The 14383-nt window shown below is 35.3% G+C and overlaps 1 protein-coding gene across 1 annotated transcript in view; it reads left to right on the top strand.

Moving 5' to 3' along the window:
* The window catches only part of LOC132121706 (uncharacterized), a 31308-nt gene that overhangs the window by 1351 nt on the left and 15574 nt on the right, over positions 1–14383 (top strand). The gene's annotated exons all lie outside the window — the stretch shown is intronic.

The raw sequence follows: 14383 nt of genomic DNA, 5'->3' as shown, positions 1-14383 counted from the left end.
TATAAGTGTTTGAAGCACTACATTTATTTTTAGTCTACTAACAGTGGTTTAAAATCTGTTAACAGAACCCATAGTACGTGAAATTGTCACTGAAGCTCTTGGAAAGAAAGGTATTATATTCTATAATAATTATTGATTGATCCCGATAACTTAGGAATAAAGAAAAATGCTCTATAGTCTCTTTTCACCTGATTTTAGTGAAGCTCTTAAAAAGGAAACTGATCTCTGAACATTCTGTCAAGAAATAATCAACAGATTTTCTGATTTCTGACTGAAGTTGAGTTTATGATTCAAACCATGTCATAAAAACATTTTAAACTCCCCTTTCCAGAAGAACCTGTCTGGGACATATCAGAAACAAATGAACAGAAGAAACCAGAAGGTCGTGGATTTAAGATCGCCGTCATCGCTGCTGTTATAAGCAGTTTTATCATCATCATAATGCCAATCATTCACAGACTGACACAAAAATACACCAACCGGAACAGGACTCTTCTGAGTGTCAGACAAGAAGAAGATGATGGCAGTCATCCAGAAAAAGAAAATGAAAATATGATATAATAGCAGTACCAAATTTGTTTAACTTGTCATACAGTGCTCATAAAAAACACATGCTTTATTTGAGCTCTAGCAAACTTCTCTACTATCTATTAAAATTTAAACTACTCCTCTATAACTTAGATTGTAAAACTCGGTTTCTGTTTTAGATTCATTTCTGTGAAATAATGATATATTACAGATCTGTTTGATCAGTTTATTTGTAGTTCTTTTTCTAATAGTGTGAACAGTGATGTTTTGTACAGTGTGTTTTGCTGATTTTACAAGTAAGGAACTCAATAAAGACTTGTGATAGGCTCCTCTCTAAAGATGAATATCTGGAACATGTTTTTATCACAGGTCAGAGCAGGATACTGGATGAAAAATAGCTGCACAGAGCTTATCTGTGCCTTTAGTTACTCAAGGAGATTCTCTAGCTCTTGAGATTAGTTTTCAGATTTTTGTTCTGAGAAATGGAGAAAAAGAAAGTAAAATGATCCTACACCTGAGAAAAGCAAACAGCGTTCAGCGTGCTCTTAGATACTTCCAATCGAGTGTGCCACAATTATTTAAAATCCACAACAAACTATGGATTATTTGCACAAGCTGCACACATCATGAACCGCAGCAAGGGTCCATGTCACTTTGTTTTGTTTTTGTTTGTTGCTGAAAAATAAAAAATACTGATATCAATGTTGGAGTCCTTCACATTCAACACACCAAATCACAATGATATGATGCCTAAACCACAACATTCACACATAGAGTGGGATTCAGAAGGGTCACATCTGGAAATCTGTTATTCAAAGTCTAATTTCAAACTGAAAATAAGCCGAATTGTGTTATTTTTCTTTATTATGAAAATTCTTATGCTGCTAATGAAACCGTTTTGAATTAAACTTGTTTGTGGGAAATATTAAAAGTCATTCTCTGCTCACTTGTCATGAATGTAATGCAACTGCTGCCATGCATTCATCCATCAGCAGAGAGCAGGTCCTGCTGAAATCAGCTGACTGAACAATATGAATATCATATACAGATCACATGGAATTATATTATTGTGTCTTTTTCTTAGGTGAATATGCATCATCTTATTGTTGATTGAGTGTTGTTTGATGAATCTTGGTGCAGTATTACTGCTTGTTTGTTATTCTGAATGAAAATAAAACTGATATAATGCTATAAACTGAAAGTGAAGGAAACAATAGTGTTTTGTTCACTTTTAGTTTCTTTGAAGTTTCTTTATTCTTTCACTTTGCTCCTTTGCCAGACCATGTTTGCACAGCCTCTCTTTTTCTTCTATAATAAAACATGCAAAATTTCCCATGTGAAGTTAATGTCTGTATTTTAATAATACAGCAGTATAGTAAAATTAATTTCATATTAAGTTTAAATTTGGAAAAAGAAAGCCTAATTTAGCTTAATAATAAAATCAATAAAAAAAAATCATTTGACAATTAGTGAAGCTTCACATGATTCTACACTGTGTGAATAATATCAATCCACTTTTTTAAATGGTTAGCTATAGGTCATTTTCAGGGTGTTTACTTCATGCACTGGAGGGGGAAATGGGGGGGAAATATCATTATGAAATAATTGTTCCCTTTCAAGGAAACGTCAAACTGCATCCTCTAGGGGTCGCTACCCGTGTCTGAAGCATACATTGAAAAATATATATATATATATATTTTTTTTTTCAACATTGTACATGTAATAATACAATATATACAAATGTTTCACACTCACATATAATACTCATTATGTATTACTTAAAAGGAAGGGAAAAAAAATAAAACAAAATAGAAATAGAAAGACGTATAGCCTACTTGTGTTATCAAAATACAGAGGAGGAGTTTAAATCTTTGTAGATGTCCATAGTTCTGGTTGCTTTTCAGTTGGAAAGTCCTTGCAATGTTTCAAAGTAAATCTTCATGTCAGCCTTAAAATGGAAGATGTTGGGTATCCTTTCAGACCATTTACATTTGTGTATATAGAACTTACCAAGTAATATAATAAGATTTAACATAAAAATGTAACTTTTTTTTTATATCCTTTTTGTCATAATAAAAAATAACATCTCTTTTCTCTATGTCAATTTTAAATCCACTTAACCTATTAAATAAAAATTCCACATCAATCCAAAAGAATTTAACATATATACATTCAAAGAAAAGATGCAAGATAGTTTCAGTATCCTTTTTGCAAAATGCACAAGATTCAGGAAGGTCATTTTTATATCTTTTTAGGAACTGGTTTGTTGGATATATTTTATGTATAATTTTAAAGTATATTTCATAAACTTTATTATTGATACAATATTTGTTATTATAAGTCCAAATCAATCTCCAATTAATATTTTCAAAATGGTCATTCCAAAAGTATTTATTTCGAGGTGTTTCAGGGCAATGAATTAGGCATCTGAAAAATGTATTATTACATTTCCTATCTTTAATATCAACACCATTTAGCAAAACCTGTTTTTTAAACATTGATTGCCTAGAAGGTTCATTACTACCTTGCAAAAGTCTTAAAAAACCTGCTGGTATTGGATCAAAAACAATGCTATATTCTCGTGGAGATATTGGAATCCCAAATGTCTTTAAAAATTCAGTATATGTAAATAAGTAGCCCTCTTTATTTATCAGTTGTGAGACCATTAGAATATCATTTTTAGCCCAATTGTCATAGAAGATTGATTTATTCTTATATTTAACTGTTTTATTATTCCAAATTAACTGTTTGTGGGGGGAAAAGTTGTGTTTGTATATAAGAAGCCAACATAAAAGAGCCTGTCTATGAAAATTGGATAGCTGTATTGGGAGCTTGTTAACCTCAAAGTCACATTTTAAAAGAAACTCTATACCACCAACTTAAAGATTAGGAATTATGTACCATAGTTTGTCTGTATTCTTAATATAATTTTTTATCCAATTCAACTTGAAAATTGTATTGGAAGTACCAAAATCAAGCACATTCAAACCTCCTTGATTATAAGAATTACATAAATTTTTTTTATTTAGATAGTGTGACTTGTTTTTCCATATGAAGTTAAATAAAGTGGAATCAATTTTTTTTTTTAAAGATTTTCGTACATCTAATACTTTTGCAGGATAGACTAAACGAGACAACCCCTCAGTTTTGGACAAAAGAACTCTACCTTTGAGTGATAAATCCCTCATGAGCCACATATCAAATTTCTTTTTAATTTTTCCCATAAGGGGTTGGAAATTGGATTGCACTCTGTCCGATTGATTTTTACATATATTGATACCAAGATATGTAACTTGCTCCCTAATTGGAATACCTTCAAATTCGGTTAAATGAGTATCATTCTCTTTAAGTGGAAAAAGAGTACATTTTTTTACATTTAAAGATAAACCTGAAGCTTTGGAAAATATATTGAGACAATATATAACCTTTTTTTACCTGTGATATATCTTTTAAAAAAAATAGCTGTATCATCAGCAAGCTGACAGCATTTAATTTCTTTTTCCATAATTTTGATGCCTTGAAAAGAATCATTATGTGTATATATAGAGCCATTGTTTGCATGACCAGAAGAAATAGGAACGGAGCCGCTGGATCTCCTTGTTTTATGCCCCGGGAGATGCTAAATCTACGAGTAGTTCCCCAAGGAAGTTTAACTGAGCTATTGCAGCCACTATATAAAGTTTGTATTGCCCTTTTAAAATATTGACCAAAACCAAAAAACATCTAGTACATCAAATAAAAAATCATGTTTCACAGTATCAAAGGCTTTGTATATATCTATAAATAGAATGTAACTATTATCAGTTATGTAATCCTTATAATCAATAAATCTAAGATTAATCGAATATTATTGCTAATATGTCGTCCTTGCATAAAGCCAGACTGGCTATCATCTATAATTGTATCTAAGCACAATTTTATTCTTTGCGCAAAAATATGAGCCAATAATTTTGCATCATTATTAATTAGGGTTATAGGCCTCCAATTGTCAAGAAGCAAACAATCCTTATTGGGTTTAGGTAACAATGTAATTAAACCTTGACACATTGTTGGGGGAAGCCTACAGGTTTCCAAAGCCTCCTTAAAAACTAATAATAAGAATTCAGAAACATAACCTTGAAATACCTTGTAAAATTCACCTGTAAGGCCATCATTCCCCGGGGATTTATTATCTTTTAACTTACTAAAGTTCTTTTTAAGTTCTTCAAGGGATATGTCTTGATCGCAAATATCCTTTTGAGTTTCATCAATACCTTGAGCCACACTTTTTATACAAGAGAGGAAATATGAGCTCTGACTACTGTTGTGTTTAGAGTATAGTTTTTTATAAAATTCTTCCACAAAATTAGAAATGTTTGGGGGATCTTCAGAAATCTGTTCATTAATTTTAAGTTTATATATACTATTAACACTAACATTTCTTTTTTCTAAATTATGAAAATATTTTGTATTCCTTTCACCATGTTCAATCCATTTTCGCCTAGACCGAATAAAAGCTCCCTGTGCCAAATTTTCATAGATATTGTCCAATTCAGCTTGTAATTCAAATAAATTATTGATGTCAGCTTGTGATTGCTCATTTTTTTTATATATAGAAATTATTTCCTTGAGTATTCTATCTTGTCTCTGTCTTTTTTCCTTAGATAATTCTTTTGCCCTTTTGATGGCCATATTACGACTCTGAAATTTTGTATAATCCCAATGTTTACCATATATTTTGTCTTTTTTTGCTTTTATCAAATTTTCATTTATGATTTTTTTTGGCTTTTTCTTTGAAGATTTTATCACTCAAAAGTGAATTATTTAATTTCCAATAATTTGGTTTATATTTTATTGAATGATCCCTTATACATAGTACTAATTTAATCATATTATGATCAGAAAAAACTGAGGGTTCTATTTTGGTTTCTTCCACATTGTCTAGTAACTCATTTGAAATAAGCCAAAAGTCAATCCTGGACCTCTTAGATAAATCTTTATTGTTCCAAGTGAACTGGATTTGCTGTGGATTTTTAAGTCTCCATATGTCACAACAGTTTAGATGCATACATAGATTATTAAACTCTCCATAAGTGCCTCTTAAGGATCTTTGAGGTTGACAGTCTTTTATGGGGTCACTTATGCAGTTCCAATCGCCCCCCAAAATTGGTTTAGCGTTGATGAAGGAATTCAATAACGCGTTTATTAGTTCTTCAAATTCCGCAAAAAGGTGTGTGTTTCTATTACTATTATTATGACCATATATATTGCCCATAATGAAAATATTCTCCATATATTCAATATCTAAAATGACCCATCTTCCTGAATCATGAACAACATTTTTAAGGATTTTCCCCTGAAAGGAGCCCTTTAATATGGCAACGCCAGCAGATTTGCTGTTTCCATAAGCCATCCAGATATTGTCACCCCACTGATTTTTCCAGAAATTAAAATCTGAAGCTAAGGCATGCGTTTCTTGTAGAAAGTAAAAATCTGCCTTGAATGTTTTACAAAATAAAAATACAGCTTTCCTCTTAATCTGTTCTCGTATACCTCTCACGTTAAGTGAATAAAATGACAAAGACAACTTGAAAAGTAGAACAAGTTAACTCGAAAAGAAAAAGAAAAAGCCTGAGCTTTAAATATAACAAAGAAAGAAAATGATTTTCTTCACCTTTTTTCACCAATTAGAACAAGCAAACGTTTTTCATAAATTTGGTTTATAAATCTGACTTTTTAACTGTCAAACAAATATGCTATAACAGCATATCTCTAAACGTAGCCTATTAAGGATAGGCTAACTGATCTTCTTAACAAAAATAAATAGGAAACTTCACTTTTAGATCACGTCAAAACTATCATTCATTACATTTTTATTTCTTTACCCTCAATGATGGCTTTGGCTCCGACGAAGAAGGCCTTTCTCCCTTGCTTCCGTGCCTCTTCAATCTGTGGCCACAGTTTAGTGCGTGTCTCTTTGTCTTTTGTAGTTAAGTCTTCTCCGAATTTTAACTTCTTTATCTTGAGGAATTCCAAATTCTTCGCGCATTTCCATACTTTTTCTTTGGTCGATCTAGATGTAAAATCTTGTTATCACCGGTCGAGTTTTACCATCCTCTCTCCTCCCGATCCTATGGCTTACATCAATTTGGGTGCGAAGATCTTCTTCGGGGTCTTGAATGACTGCCTTACAGATGTCAATCACACGCTGTTTTACATCTTCTCCTTCCCGCTCTGGTAAGCCGTACAGCCTCAGGTTCCATCTTCTGTGATAGCGTTCCATTTCATTCAATCTGTCATCCAGGCCTGTTATTTTCTTCTGATGGTCATCAATTGCACTTTTAACCGTTGTTATTTCTGTTTTCATGTCTTGAACTTCGTTGAAGAGAAACTCCGAAGACTCCTTTAAGGCTTTGATGGAGTCCGCATTTTTCTTTATCAGGCCTGCAAGATTTTCCGCGTTCCCTTTTATTTTTTCAGCCACAAGCCTCACGATGTTATCTTGCAGCTCGGAGAGTGTAGGTTCAACTTTCCCTCTCTTTGCTACCGGAGTGCACGGAGCTGACTCGGGAAGAGAAACAACTCCTTCGTCAGAGTTAGTGTAGGAATGTATATCACCTGTTTTAACAACTTCCATAACATCCTCCGTCACATCTCTGTTCTCATTGGTGAATGAAAGCGTCTTGTTTGTCTTTTTACCTTGATCTCTTGTTCTTTTGTCTGTCATCTTTGAATTTGTTTCCTTTTTACCCCTTAGCACTGTGCTAAATAGTCTTATGCTTAAATCAAACTCACGCTGAAAAAGTGTCCAAATCGTCCTCTTGTTAAGACAGCAATATAAATATATATTTCCAATTGTTTGCACTGATCGAATTTAACATTTAAGGCGAGAAAATCATTAATTTTTCTTTAGCCTTGAATATTGCCAACTGTCTCGGCTGCCATCTTAGCCAGCCATACATTGAAAAAATCAACAAGTTGGCCAGCGACAGCCCCTGACGTCATTACTGGCGCGACTTTGGATAAATAGGCACCAGGAGAACACGTCATTCTCTTCTTCGTCTTCACTGACTGTTCTGTTTGAAGCATGCATCTGAAAGAACTGGTAAGAGCAATCTTTCTCTGTCTATCATGGCGACTACTAGCAAGCGTTTAGACAATATGTGCATCCGTGTCAGCATTATTTTACACCCGAAGACACACACAATCTTTGCGTCATTTGTTTGGGAGAAGAGCATGCACGCAATGTCTTTGAGGGGGCAATCTCCGTCCATTGTGAGCATTTTTTTTCAATGAAAAAGCTCCGCTCTTGTTCGTATCCCTTTTCAAGGAAAGAAGGGCAGCCATCTGCTTCCCGCAGAACAGGACCTGAATAGACCTGGATAAAGACGAGGGCCTTTCTCCTGATCAGGTAGCCGAGCTGCACTGCACCACAGATCCCTCTCTCCATGCTGTCCAAGATTCAAGATTTTTATTCGTCACATACACAATTATATATAGCATATATAACCAGCAGTGAAATGTGAGAGCAGGCTGCCTCCGCCATGGGCAGGTCCATGGTGGTAACAAACTTGGTACAGGCGCTAAGCTCTGTGTACTTTCTAAAATCCACGTAAGTGGTAAGTGTGCACGCAAGACTCTGCACACTTTCTGAAATCCTGTACTGTAAGGGTTACGCGCTCAGCTTCATTCGCTTTCTTGAAATGGTTAGACCTTGGTTCCTTGGGCTCCACTCAGCCAGTGTATTTATTTATACACTTCAAGCATAGCCCCCTTACATGAGGGGCTATTTAGATGGCTCTTGTGGTAGTTTAGTAGCACTCCCCTTTACTAAAAAGGGTCGCCTTTGAGTGTGATAATCTCTTTCTGAATTCGGAGTTCTCCTCTCACGTGAGATTGAGTTCTTTGTTTTTACCCCAGAGTGCTCCAGCATTATTTCCACAGATTGAGTTGATGAATCTCAAACATATTGTTTTAGGTTGCACCATTCCATCTATGATTTGCTCTATCAGAGTGCTACGGGAGCCCCCTCCTTAGAAACAGTATTTAAAATCCATGTTGGTAAGTGTGCATGTGAAGTCTTTGCGCACTCTATGAAATCCTCACTGTGGAAATTTTGCATGCTAGTGCTCTGCGTTCTTTCTAAAGTCCTATATGGTGAGGGCTTTGTGTGGTTGCTTCATGCCCTTTCTTGAGTTGGTGAAAGCCCCATTCATCTTGGGCACCACTCCACTTATGTTTCCTCGGATACCTATTTAAACAGGGTGTTGCTACTAGGGATCTGTTGAGACCGCTCCTTCAGCAAGCTTATGCAAGAGCAAGTGGTAGCCACTGTGTGACAGGCAAGACTTAGTATAAGATGCTAGGTTCTTTGCTGTATCCCTTTAAAGGAATATTTCCTGATTCCAAGCCTTCAGCTCTACCCCTGACCGAGGCCCTAACAAGTAAGTTGGGTATGTAGCCTGGGCCTTTGGCTCTAAGGGGTAATGTCATGGACAGCCGTCTAACGTACCAGGGGCAACTCTCATGTAAATGGTAGAGTTGGTATTCTAATGTTCGCCATGATTCTGTCCTGCACTCCCCTCAGCATGGCGGCATGGGTATACTGTTCCCCATAGCAACCCCTAGAGGAAACAGTTCGAAGTTCCCTTGAAAGGGGAACCTCTCAGGCTATGAATGTAACCATGGTTCCCTGAGTAGGGAATGAGACACTGCGTCCTCTAGCTCCCTGCCATGCTTCGGACGCAAGCTTCAGATGAAGAAGTGAATGACCTATTCTCCTGGAGCCTATTTATCCATAGTCCATAGTGACATCAGAGGCTGTCGCCGGACAACTCGTTGGTGTTTTCTCAATGTATGCTTCAGACAAGGGTCATGACAAGGTGTTCCCCATAGCGGCCCCTAGAGGACGCAGTGTCTTGTTCCCTACACAGGGAACCATGGTTACATTCGTAAACCTGAGACATCTTTCTCTAATAAACATTGGCCACAATTAATGCCACCATTTTATTTAATACTTTTTGAAACCTCCATTTGCTCAGTTTAACAGGTCTAAATTTTCTTGACACCTGACAAGAGATCGGAGACCATTCCTGCATCCAGAATCACTCCAGACCCATTAGATTCACAGCTCCATGTTGGTGCTTCTTCTCTTCAGTTCACTCCTCTAATTCTCTGCAGGGTTCAGGTCAGAGGACTGGAATGGCTTTAGCAGAGGCTTGGTTTTGTGCTCAGTGACTAATTTTTGTGTTGTTTCTGAGGTTTGTGTTGTTTCTGAGGTACAATAATGTTTGGATTATTGTATGGTTGGAAGATCCAAACATGGCCCAATATAATATTTCTAACAGAATCAGTCACTTACTGATTTTTTTATATGTTGGTATTTGATAGAATCCATGATACAATACAATACAATACAATATTTATTTATAAAGCACATTTAAAAACAACCAAGGCTGACCAAAGTTTTGTACATAGCACAGAATAAAATGCAGAGCAGTACAGGACAAAAGAAACAACTGAAAAAATAAAACAAAAAGAAAAAATAAGCAGTAATCGTATCAGAATCAATGAGCATCAAAAGCAAGAGAAAACAAAAAAGTCTTTAAAGAAGATTTGAAGATGGAAACTGAAGGAGCCAGTCTGATATAGAGAGGCAGACTGTTCCAAAGTTTTGGACCTGCAGTCGCAAAAGCACGGTCGCCTCGTTTTTTAAGCCTGGATCTAGGCACGATGAGAAGGCAGTGATCGCTGGATCTCAAAGTACGAGAAGGAGTGTACGGACAGAGCAGATCAGTCAGGTACTGAGGGGCCAAATTGTTAAGAGCTTTGTACACAAAAAGTAAAATTTTAAAATCAATTCTGAATTTAACAGGTAGCCAATGGAGTTTGAATAAGATAGGGGTGATCGACTCATACTTGCGTGCCCCAGTGAGGAGTCTAGCTGCTGCATTTTGCACTAGCTGTAGGCGAGAGAGAGAAAACTGAGATAGACCAAAGTAAAGTGAATTACAGTAGTCTAGCCGTGATGTTACGAATGCGTGAGTCACTATTTGAAGATTACTCTGAGTTAAAAATGGTTTCACTTTAGAGAGTTGGCGAAGCTGAAAAAAGCATGACTTTACAACAGCACTGATCTGTTTCTCAAATTTTAAGTTGTGGTCAAACAGAAAGCCCAGATTTCTTGCGCAGTGGGTTTCATACGGTGCGAGAGAACCACGGTCAACATCAAACACACAGTTTTCCTTGGGCCCGAAGATAATTATTTCGGTTTTATTTTCGTTTAGGTTTAAAAAGTTACTTGAAGCGAAAGTTTAAGATCACTTAAACACTCAAACAAGGGTTGTAGACCATTTTTATCATTATGTTTTAAAGGAAAATAAATCTGAGTATCGTCGGCATACAAATGGAAGGATACTTCATATTTATTAAAGATGGAAGCCAGAGGTAACAGATACAGAATAAACAATATGGGGCCGAGGATTGATCCCTGTGGGACTCCGCAGTTCAGAGGTACACTAGTGGAGGATTGATGACCAATACGGACACTAAAACATCTATTGTTCAGATAAGAGCGGAACCACTGTAAGACAACGCCTCGAAAACCCACGGATGTCTCCAGACGTCGCAACAGGACCTCATGATCAACTAAGTCAAATGCAGAACTCAAATCTAATAAGACTAAGGCCATTGATTTCCCAGAGTCAGTTTCAGTGAAAATATCACTTGACACTCTTAAAAGAGCTTTTTAATAATTTTATTATTATTATTATTATATTATTATAAAAAAAAAAAAAAAATTTAAGTAATCTTAAATGGTGCCATGTATCTAAACAAGACGTCCAGGACTTCCAGCAGAAATATAGGCCCACAACATAAAAAAACTGCAGTATATATCGTTGTACACATGGGGTACTTTTTATCTCTGTGGGTTTGGTTTCACCAAACCCATCTTGAGTGTTTGCTGCTAAAAAGCTATTTTTTTTGCTTCATTTCACCATGCATAGGAGCCAGTCCCATTTGAATGTTGATCCTTGGAGAGTCTTTAGCTACTCAAACTCTCCTCGTCACCACACATTGGGACGATATAGACACACGTCCTCTTCCAGGCAGTTTCGTAACATTTTCTGTTGATTGAAAATTCTTAATTATTGCCCTGATGGTGGAAATGGAAATTTTCACTGCTCTAGCTCTTTTCTTAAAGCCACTTCACTACTTTGTGAAGCTCAATTATCTTTGCTGCACATCAGAAATATATCATTAGTTTGTTTTTGTTTTTTTCATTTTGATGGATGATTAAGTAAATTTGGACTTTGTTTTTCCACCTCTTTATATTTTTGTGAAACAGGAAGCCATGGTTGGAAATTTCATGTTTATATATGCTGGAGTGCTCAAAATTGTGAATATGACTAGAAATATACTTCAGAGATATTTTACTCATAAGAATTTATAGGGGTGCCAATAATTGTATCCAATGAGTATTTGAGAAAAACCTTTATTTAATAATGACATTTCCCCCCATTTTAAAATTCGTATTATCCAATGAAAAGATACATTTTTGTGAATTTTATTTGTGAAGGATTAACAATGCAGATGAATTTTTACATCCTTCTGTGATCATATTTTACCAAGGGTGCCAATATTTTTGGTCATGACTATATATGTTACATGGCCAATGTTTACCCCCATTTTATGAAAAATGCTGAAGACATTCCAAGATAACTAGATAGACTGATGTTAGGCCCCAAGGGCCTGGTTGACCAGCAAACTCACATTTTCACAATTCACAACACACACACACACATGTATCTGTTATATACATGTGTTGTTTGTATGCTTACTTATTATAGTAGCCTAGTTACAATTCTTTATTTGTATTAGTTAGGCAGTTTTTATCTTCAAAATAACTTTGTCGAACTGCTGTGGACTTTCCTATCTTCAGAAAGAACTCATCAAGAACCTCTATTATCTACTGCATCAGGACTCTTGTTCAGCAATGAAGTCAATGTAAGTAACTGTTTACAACTACTAAGATGCATGTTTAAGTCTGAGCCCCTTTTAATGTGATTTTTGATTCTTTGATGATTCTCATTAGGTTGTGGTTAATTGATGTGAAATACTGCCAATCTTTTGCTCTTCCCTCTCTTTTCTATACTTTCCTTCATTCTGTATGTATATACATGTGTTTTGCTTGGTTTAGTTATATGTTCATTCAGTAAATCCATTATATTAACAATCAATTTGTCTAAATGTGCTGCTCACAATTCGAAGTCACTGAATGTTTGATATCTTGCTAAATGCTAAGTTAATGCTACTACTGTATGAAGTAGGAAAGTTATTCTTTCTTGGCCAGGAAAATAATCCTTCCTAGAATTGATAAATGATTACACTGTCCTTGGATGAACGGATTAAATAATTAATTAAGTAATATTGATTCTGCTACAGTTAATTCTAGGATCAGAACTAAATATTCATAATTAATTATAACTAGTTATAATTAATCATAAATATTCCCTTTTCTAGCAAATTTGCTACATAAAAGTAAGTAAGTAAAACACAACACAAATGTGGTTTCTATCTTGAAGCAACACACACAGTTTACATTTGAGGAGCCTTCATACTTTATCAGCCAACTGAGAACTGACTTGAACTGGTTCTTTGTCACATGACACAGAGAGTTTACTCTACTTACTGTAGATCAGGTCATGATTTGTCTATATGGACTGTGGAAGTGATTCTACTTTATGAAAACGTGTCAAATCTTTATCAAAACAGGCTAGGATAATCTATAATTATCTATAATTCACATAAAAAAAGTCATTTTTGATATCCAACACCATTCTTCAGAAACATTATTCAGAGGTTTACCAGTGAAGTTGATGTGTAGATATGAACGTATTTCTTACCTTAAAGTAATTCTGCAAGAGATCGTTAGATATGTTTTTGTTAAAATATTAGTAGAAGTGATTTAGAAATACTGTATAATGTTATTGGTTAAAGCATATGTACACTGTAAAACCCGACAAGTTAACTTAACTCAAACCGTTTGAGTAAACCGATTGCCTTGACTGTAATACCCGACAAGTTAACTTAACTCAAACCGTTTGAGTAAACAGATATCCTTAAGTTATGTTAACTCAAACCATTTGAGGAAACCGATTGCCTTAAACCGTTTAAGTTGAAAAAACTCACAGCTATGAGTACTCTGAACTTAATTCAGTTGAGTTCACTGAAAGAAGATATACATTGCAATTAAGTAATTAAGTGATTAATTGAGTGATAATTGAGTTTAGTGATGAACACCTGCTGTTAACAAACAGAATCACAGAAGAAAAGAGAGAAAGGAACTACAGCTGACTTCAGACACAGCCTCACTCAAACCTGACAAGTTATGTTAACTCAAACCGTTTGAGGAAACCGATTGCCTTAAACCATTTAAGTTGAAAAAACTAACAGTTATGAGTACTCTGAACTTAATTCAGTTGAGTTCGTTGAAAGAAGATGTACATTGCAATTAAGATTAACTAAGTGCTGATTGAACATTAGTGATGAACAGCTGCTGTTAACAAACAGAATCACTGAAGAAAAGAGAAACACAAGAACTACTACAACTGACTTCAGACACAGCCTTAGATGAAATCAACTGAAATAAAATACATGAAATCTCTCAAGATCTGATTAAACAACCCCACAAACAGCATCACCAGCTCCACTTATTAATAACCAGACTGACTTTATTTCTGTCAGACGTCTACAGAAGATCTTATTGAGAATGAACTAAGGTTTAGATGTTGATTTATTGTTTCATTTGAAGTAACCATTTTAGAGATCAGTGTTTGCTTTAGTTGGGCTCTTGACCCTTGACTTCTGTCGTAGT

This window comes from Carassius carassius, chromosome 39 (assembly GCF_963082965.1).
Source record: "Carassius carassius chromosome 39, fCarCar2.1, whole genome shotgun sequence".
Classification (NCBI taxonomy): Eukaryota; Metazoa; Chordata; class Actinopteri; order Cypriniformes; family Cyprinidae; genus Carassius; species Carassius carassius.
The sequence above is the reverse complement of the archived record's forward strand: the minus strand, read 5'-3'. Positions and strand labels throughout refer to the sequence as shown.